At 38.7% G+C, this 9,093-nt stretch overlaps 1 long non-coding RNA gene across 7 annotated transcripts in view; it reads left to right on the top strand.

Moving 5' to 3' along the window:
* Positions 1-6: 6 nt before the first annotated feature.
* LOC108447046 overlaps positions 7-9,093 on the top strand; it is a 19,334-nt gene continuing 10,247 nt past the window's right edge. For 2 of the 7 annotated variants that reach the window (XR_001862429.1, XR_001862431.1), the window contains exons 1-2: positions 1,368-1,779; positions 4,780-4,903. This is a non-coding gene — a long non-coding RNA (uncharacterized LOC108447046). Of the gene's footprint in view, positions 132-1,367; positions 1,780-4,779; positions 4,904-9,093 lie in introns of those variants that run through there. The other 5 variants (XR_001862430.1, XR_001862425.1, XR_001862427.1 and 2 more) reach the window with 3 other exon arrangements.

The raw sequence follows: 9,093 nt of genomic DNA, 5'->3' as shown, positions 1-9,093 counted from the left end.
GGGGGTTTTTCCCCTTTTTATTGCTGGAAGAGGTTATTCTATGCAAGTGAAAAAGAAGAAAAGCCTTTGTAATTTTTACAGAGGTTTTTTAGAATATACTGCCGAAAAAGCAATTTTTTTTTTCGTAATTGGTGAGTTTCTTAGCATTCAGGAGGATGCTCTTTAATACAGACTTGTGTTCCAAAGAGATACTTGATTTCTTTGACCGTATCTTTGCTCACAGCTTATAACTATTACCTATATACACCTGTGTTTGTAAGTATCTTTTAAGAGTGAATAAGAAAAATTGTTTTCATTAAAAGCCTTCCAAAGCAAAAATTAAACGGACAGAGGAAAATAATGATAGTCTAGCAGCCAAGCCACGCTTTTCTCTCATGTACGATCCAAATGTTTTGGACCAAACCCTTAGGAATATAAATTGGTGTAGTGAACCTCACTGATTTACCTCAGCTGAAGACCTAATTCCAGTGCACTGCATGCTCAGAATATATAAAATATATTGCAGAGACACAAACCCACATGGTTGTGCATCTCAAGATAAACCAAACTAAGCTAGATGAAACCAAAATAAATTCTTATTCTGTACTACAGTAATTACCTGTAGTGACTGCAAATTCTTCATTTCCCATGCACACGGACAGGTACTTAGCTAGAAACTGTATGTGATACTTTAAAACTGAAAGAAGTAGTTTCTTGTTTGATTTTTTTTTTTTTTTTGTGATGATAGATGGCAGTCAGTCTAGGATATGTGAACAAATCTTTAAGAAAAGAAATTTATTCTGCTTTATTATTGCATATCCTGTAAAGGCTTTTAGTGACTTACTGTTTCAAGTGGCTTTAAAATGAGAAGTTTAATACTCATATTTTTAAAGTTTTGCTTCTGTGGTGTTTTGCTTGCCTGGTCAAATTTATCCAGTGCAGCATGGTGATCAGGCAGTAATACAGGTAGTGGCTTATCAGTTATTTTAATGGGAGGTTTCCTAAATCCACTCTGGAATTAGATGTGCTTTAGGGAAAGGAGCAGGTTCCCCACACTCAAAACCAATCACCCTGCTGACTTCCTTCCCTGGTTTTCTTCAGTAATTTCTCTAATGTGTCCAGCCACTTTACTGCAAAATAAATATTCAGAGATAAGGAGGGAGAGGGGGAAGAAGGGAGGGAAAAACAGGCCTCCCAGTGAGCTATTGATTTGAAATTTGAAACATTTTATTGATACAAGAAAAACCCAGAGATAAGGAAGCAGTTTGATATTGCACAATATTTGAAAAAAATTGTGTGCATCTGTTTAGCACAATACACTGCATAATGACAGCAATCTTCCCTGTTTGTATCTATTCATCTGATTATACAGCGTAACAATTCTTTTTGCTACACATTTATTTACTAAAGGATTTTTTTTAATGGATAATAAATTAGTAAATCAGATATCATGTGCTTGGGAAAATACGTTAGTTGACTCCCTACATGCAAGATAGTTGCAATACATATTTTATGTGATATTCAGCGATACTCACATATTCAGATGAAGTTACGTGCTTCCCTTGTGGCAAAGACAAAGGAAGTTTTAAATCACTATTTAGTATTTTTTCATCTAGGCACACGTTATTTCGAAACGCTTCAGTTTTTAACACCGCAGTGCAGCACTGATGTAATGAAGAGCTTTGACTTACTTGAAGTATAACCCAGTGGCCTTCTTTTGATGCCTTTTCCATAGCTATTTCTGCTGCAGCTTCCTGTCCTTGACCCAGCGATACATTGTGAAGTTCTCCTGAGTCAATGGTAAATTCAAACTTGTTCCCTAAACAGAACAATATACTGTACTACTTTGAGCCAAATAATGAAGTGTTCAAACAAGCATGTGTTCTACACACAGTGTTTAAGTGGCACCACATCACGTGAGTCACCAAAGGAAAATAACAGCCCTCAAAAATATAGTTTCAATAAATCAGCTGAGCTAGGATATTGTGCTGCTTTCTGACTAGGTATTCTGTATTAGCAAAATGCTCCTGTGTCTGAAAAGCATCCCAGAGTGAAACAATTGATTCCTGCCGATGGCTTCCCTAAATATTGCCTATATGAATATTTTAATGCACACTGAAGTGGATATGTTAGAAATGTATCTAAAGAAAAAAAAGAAGTTAATGTCTCACTGAAGGTGACATTGCACACAGGCAATGAAAGGGGCTGAACAGAAGTCCTTACGCTGGCATTAGGAACTGGCTGGGTCAGAGGAGGGTTAGCAAGTTTTCAATAGGATCAAATCTATTGCTCAAGCATACTTGTGCAAGATTGATGACTTGTGCAAATACACAAGAGCAGGCAGCTACCTCTGATTTCAGAAAGCAGCGAGTGTTCCCCCAGGCAGCTGCCTGAGCCAAGCACTGTAACTTTCCTCAGACACTGAGTGTTGGAGGTGTAATGCCGTCCATGTGTTAACATGTGACAGCACTCAGCAGTCATGGAAAGGCCTGGTTTATTTCTCTCGTTGTGGTAAAATTTCTAAGACCAGTGGTATTGCTAACTAACTTGGTAGAAAGGTCTTTTATTTCATGATAAATGTACATTTTCTCATGATTGTTAGTAATAGCATCTAGCCCAGACTGATCTAATAGTTCAGAACCGATATGGGAACCTGTCCAGGAGATAAACACTACTGGGGAACAGCACTGCCTTCTTTGTGAACACTGGACACATTTAGTTCCAAGTTACATTTGGGCAAAGTTCCCATAAATTAAGAATTACAATTGACAGAACCCCATGAAAAACAACAGTTAAGGTGTAAGACCTATCTATGGTGCATAATATTTTATCATGACTTCTGTTTGGTAGAGATCCAAATACAACACACATTATGGTCACTCACAGTACAAAATCTGTCCTTCAAAGGGCTAAGACTGGTAATACAAACTGACAGGACAAGTCATCCTGGAAGTTCTGCTAGCTTACAAAAATATTAGGTTGAGGAGAGAACTCTTCACTTTTCATGCTTTTAGAAATTTCTCCTTTCTGGACATTTCAAATACATTTCTTTTGCTTGTTCTATCCAGGAATCTTAAGTATCTCTGTTCAAGTAACATAATTTATTTAACATTGTCCACACTTGAAAAAATACTAAGTAGAGACAGTACATTTGAGCACAAGCATGTGAATTTTTAAAATCAATGTAACTGAAGTTTTTTATTTTAAAAATAAATACAAAATACATTTAAAAATATAAAAATGTAGAGTCATTGTTGTAGACACACCATACCCTGATTTCTCTTCATGGAGAGTTAAAGAGAAAATCAAGTAAATGTTGAAACAGTGATCCATGTAAGTTCAGAATATTCACAAAGCGTGAGTTTGTTTGTAACTAAAAGCTTTAGAACAGAACAACTGTGAAATTAATAGGAATTATTTGTAATATTTATCAGTGGTTATTTTCTCAAAAGCTTTGGGGTTTATTTGTGGCCAATTTCCTCATTTAAAACATTTTAAAATCTTTTAAAACCATGCAATACAGCTTCTGAATATCATAAGCTTAAATCATACATATATAGAAGCATTCCTTAGAGTATATGAACATGTTCACAGATGATGATGAAGTGTGTCAATTTATAATACTAGCTAAGCCTTCACCAAAATATGGACAAAATTCTAAACATAAAGCTTTTCTGAACTTTCTGCCTTAACAAATTAAATGTGGACTTTTGTGTGTAAGCCTTTTAGCATGTCAACAGGACTAGAAACACTGAATTGTGCTGAGAAAGAGTATTAATACAACATTCCAAGGTCATTTGAACTCAGATTTCCCTAGAAGAGGAACAGTTTCTATTAAGAAATTGCCAGATCAAAGTTATATGGTGAAATGCTTAAAATTTTAAAAGTCTGTAAGAACCAGACCTAAATTTTCCACTGTTGTAAGAAACAACAAGAGAGCTCCACGCCATTATTTATTGTGTTGTACAGGGATGTGCTGGGTTCTGTTGCTTGGTATTTAATCCAGAGGTGCATTCAGCTATGTATTAATAGTGAGCACTGAGCCATTAGAACAGCAAAAGATAGGACAAAAATAAACTGTTAGCTGCAATTGCCCCTTTGAAAAAGAACAGGAATTTTGAGAGGGGAGAGAAGGAGTTTCCTTGGCCTCAGTGGAGTTTATTATTCTCTGGAAACAGGTAAACCAACCCTGGCTCAGGAAGATACTTTAGAATGGGAAATGTTTTGCCTTTGAAATGTACCAGATTACATGTCATTTCAAATAGTGTTCATGGCAAAGATACCCCTGGGACCACCTTACAAGAGCTTTATTTCTTGCCTGCAAATTAGTCAATTCAAAACACTTCTCCTCTCATCTCTGCCTTCAGCTCTTAATACCACACACACCATTCGTAAAATAGCGGAGAAGAATGAAAAGACCCTGAATACAATGGTACAATTAAAAAAATAAAACAAAAGATTGTAAAAGCAAGAACAAGATGGGTTTCAGCAGACAAGGGGAAGAATGAAATTTTGGTGCATTTTTGGAGGCATTTCAATAAACCCTTTTTCTTCCGTTTCAGCAGGGGCTCATTGAAACAGCTATGTTTTCCAAGTGCAGGCAGACAGACAATAGCATCTAAATTATTTTTAAGAAAGCACTTATAGCACTAAGCACTCACTACTACTAAATCCATCTTAGAGGAGAAGGGTGGAGGAAGAAGAAAGGTCAACAAATGTATCAAGTTCTTTGTGTAATGCCTCACTGACATTTTCCAACTCCCTCAGCTGGCTTTTATTTTTTTATTTTTTATTTTTCAGAATCCTGGTAAAATGCAGTAAAGGATTTAAGGTTATCGTCTGTCTCTCTCTAACTTCTGACATCTCTTTATAACAAGAAAGAGTCACAGCCAACTGTAACAGGAGGGCAACACAATGAATCCTGGTAAGACAGGGAAGGGGGGAGGTTCAACTTTTCTGCCCCTTTGCCCCTATTTCTTCCTCACAGAACAGAAGTGCCATCTGTTACTAGTCCTAACATGCATGCATTTGATTTCCATTCAGTAATAACTATCACAGGAAAAAGATTACCAAGTGATCTAAAGCACTATCAGCATTAGCAAATCTTCCCATCCAGTGTTTTGTTTGCGCCTCCAAAGATCTTGCAGATGAAATGGATATGGGCAAGTGTCTTAATTGCCTAGAATAATTCTGTTCTCTGGTAGAGGACCATATGGTCAAGGTGTGGACCATGACCAGACTTAGGATATTTAGGTGCTTAGGTCAGAAAGAGATGTAGGAAAATCAAACAAGAGGACCGATATTTAGATTCTCCAATCTGAATTCCCTACAGTATTTGTTACTTGGTGTTGTAATACATCATCATCATAACACCAAATCAAATCACAGCATGTTGTGTGAGGCTAGACAGTGTTAAAGTATAAGCCTGTTTTAAAGCAATCTGTAAAAATGTTTCTTAGGCTTCAGTCAAATTTGTCACATTCACAAGTAAAAATCCCAACACCACCAAACACCTTCCAGTCCAGCAAACTCAGTTTAAGATTGTGCTAGTTTTGACTGGGGTAGATTTTCTGGGTTAATTTTCTTCATAGCAGCTAGCATGGGGATTTGTGTTGATAATTCAGAGATGTTTTAATTATTGCTGAGCAGTGCTCACACAGAGTCAAGGCCTTTTCTGCTCCTCACACCATTCCACCAGTGAGGAGGCTGGGGGTGCACAAAAACTTAAGAGGACAACAGCTGGGGCAGTTGACCCCAAATGACCAAAGGGATATTCCCTGCCATATGGCATCATGCTCTGTGTATAAACTAGAGAAGGAAGTTGGCTGGGGACTGTGGCTCAAGGACTGACTGGGCATTGGTTTGGTGGTGGTGAGCAATTGTTTCTCATTGGCATCACTTTTTCTTGGGTATCATTTCTCTTTTTTTTGGTATTATTATGGATCCCTCAGCTATGCCGAGTTCTGCCTGATGTCTTACAGTTGAAAGAAATGGGGTGCAGCAGCAGATGTCTGCGAATGAAAGGTGCCTAGAGTGTGGTGTTTGCAAAGCAGGGTAACGATTAAACAGTTGGTGCAGTGGGATTTCTCTGTCAGAGCCCTTCAGGTGTTTCGGTGCCCTTTCCTCTTCTGTCTATACCCAATTGTTTTAGCAGTCTCTCATTTCTTCAACTTCACATCTTTTCCCCCTTTGCTCTTGCTGTCTGTACGCCTTGTTACTTAAAATATTTCTATGACCAGGAATTGGCCACCTTGTCAGATGCCAGCTTTCTTCCCAGAGGCTAGGGAATGACCTCAAACATGGGAGACACGTAGCCAATGCTGTTTTAATGTAAATAAACTTGTAAAATGGTTCAAGAGGAAAAAGCCAAGAAAATGACTAGCAAGTAGCTTGTGCTTTAGACTAGCTTAATTTGCTCAAGTCAAATCTGAAGCTGATCTGTCTGGCAAACCTACTGATGTCTACATTGTCAAAATACATGAGACAACATTTCATTTCTCCAAATTTCCATTAATTTCATTGCCTTATTTTCTTTCTTTTCCTCCTACACCAGGATGACATTTTTGAAGTACACTTTTAAGAGCATAATTTGATCAAATGATCCAAGGGAACTCCCTATAGATATCCATGATTTAATGCTATATTTGTTCTAAAGGTTAGCATGCCTGACAATGGCAATTGGTTTAACCCCGGTTAATTTTTAGGGAATTAATATAGTGTGTTTTTTTCTGAGAAGAACTGTATCTTGCTTACACAGCTCAATCAGAAATGTATCAAACAAAGGCAAGGCCCAGCGATGTGTGGTGGTGAGCATTCTGAGCATTCCAACCTCAACCAGAGCAGGTCTTTGTCACCTTGCTGAAGTCAGTCACTGCATGTGTCCTCGTGCAGGACATTTGTAGGTGACTTCCAGATGACCTTGAGGATACTGGGCAAGAATTCACTGGTTGGCTGATTTATGTTTCAGTATAGTAGATATTCTATGCTCTGAAAACAAGTAGGGTCAGCATTTGAATCTGGATTTCTTTGTCTTCCCTTTCTCTTCTCCATTTGGAATTTTACTTTCTTTTATCAGATTAATATTTTCATCCTAGTCCAGGTTCACATCCATGTAGGCTTTGGGCTCCTCTGCTCTGTACCCATTTGTCACTCTTTTTAGAGGGAAGAAGGAAACTCCTGGTATGGGTGCAAAGCTTAGAAGAGATCTGTGCCGAATAAGAGCGAGAGCACAGCTGCACAAGACTCAGCATACTTCTCACAGACAAAATGCAGTGAAGGAAAAGATGACACTTTAAGCTAAATGAGAGATCATTATACAACACTCTTTTTCATGTGGCAGCAGCACTCAGGACATGAAGAGCTACTTTGAAAGTTGGTGCATTTCCCAGTGTTTGAGATGAAGATGGAAAGTAGAGAGTGGGAAAATTGGCTGTCCCTGCAGAGGTGCCCCCCAGCCACAGCAACGTTTGTGCAGCCATCGTGCTTTTCTATCCTTAACGAGAAAGCAGCCTAGACTGGTTCAGAGCAAATGCAGTTTGTAGGAAGCCTTTCAGATGGATGTTCTTCCCTGAGGAGGGAGTTTTCCAGGGGCCTGGCAGAGCCAGCTGGCAGCATGAACAGCTCAAGCTACAGCAAGGAGACTGAAGCAGAACTACACAAACTTTTCCATATTCCCTTCTACTATGCTGAATTGGGAAGGCATGCAAGGCAAACCTGAAAATCTATGTGTGGCTGCTGGGCCGCACATAGAGCTGTACATACATAGAGCAGTAAATGGGAGCTCGTGCAGGGTTCGTGCTGTACTGGGAGAGCTAACTGGGCTGTGAAAGTAAGCTTTACCTTTAAACAGACCAAGGTAAATGACAGCTGAGGATGTTACACAGGCAGTTGGGTTCTTTACACTCGGCCTCATGTTCTCAGAAGGTTTTGCTCACTGCACTGCCCTGGGAAATACAGCAGTAAAAGCCTGTGACCAGAGGGAAAGTGGTAAGCCAGTGGTAGCACTAGATTAAAACAGCAGCACGCAAACACACTGACCTCTTCCTGAGTGGTAACCTCGAGTGAGAGCTAATTCACCGGATTGATTTTATTCAGCTTGTCCATGAGAAAATAGAGCACAGCAGCATTGACTGCAACTGGCCAAAAGTGCTTGTGAGCTTCAGTGATCTTTATAGTGATTGTTTCAGCTTCCAGGTCCTTAAAGATGTTGGCAATGTTATGATGTGCTATTGCACTCAAAGCCTTCTGTTTGGCAAAAATGTACTGGCAAAAGGCACAGAATATAAATGAATCTAAGAATTTATTGTTAGTCCAATTAATGTTTTAAACAGTCTAATAGTCAAAATTACTTAATGAATACAGGAAGACCTCATTAAAAATAGAGTTAAAATTGCTACACTAAAAATTCCCTCTTCTCTGGTGTTGTGCTTACTCTTCCAGTTCTCCTTTGGGTCTTAAGATTGGTATTCCTCAAAAGGAATGGGGGAGTATTATGATTAGTGTGATACTTATGGAGAGGGGTGTCTTCCTTCTCAGCCTGGTGTCTCCTTGGATTTAGTTTTATATGTTTTCTTAACACTATCATCTAACTATGATTAAATGGCTGATTTGTGTCAAATGTGTCTGCACTCTTCCCCGTGACTGCCCCTAGAGTTGTAGGCAGTTTAGTTCACAATGAATAATCATTTGTTATTACCCTAAATTAGAGTTAAACAAATCTAGTCAAGAGTGCCTCAGAGCTGGACAACTGCTGTCACAGCTAAACCAAGTTAAAATCTATCTAGGCCCAGAAAAACCCAGAGCACTGCCAAGTCCGCACACTGTCATGTCAATACAAACCTTGTTGGTTTTTACTAATAATGGCAAAATCACATTTATCTGGCTATAAAGTCACTTTGAATAGCCTGTGAAATACAGAGCAAGGATTTGCAAACCCTGCTGAGACTGCAGAGTCATGAATGAGCAGCAGATCTTGGAAACATTCACACTTTGCTACCTTCTCTTAAATTAGAGTAATTCGAAGTCTGATTGACTTGTATTTCTTCATTGCCTTCAGGAGGCCAGCTAACAAAAAGTATTTGATTTTCATCACCAATATAATTCGCCCAATCAGCA

This window comes from Corvus brachyrhynchos, unplaced genomic scaffold (assembly GCF_000691975.1).
Source record: "Corvus brachyrhynchos isolate BGI_N302 unplaced genomic scaffold, ASM69197v1 scaffold255, whole genome shotgun sequence".
NCBI lineage: Eukaryota > Metazoa > Chordata > Aves > Passeriformes > Corvidae > Corvus > Corvus brachyrhynchos.
The sequence above is the reverse complement of the archived record's forward strand: the minus strand, read 5'-3'. Positions and strand labels throughout refer to the sequence as shown.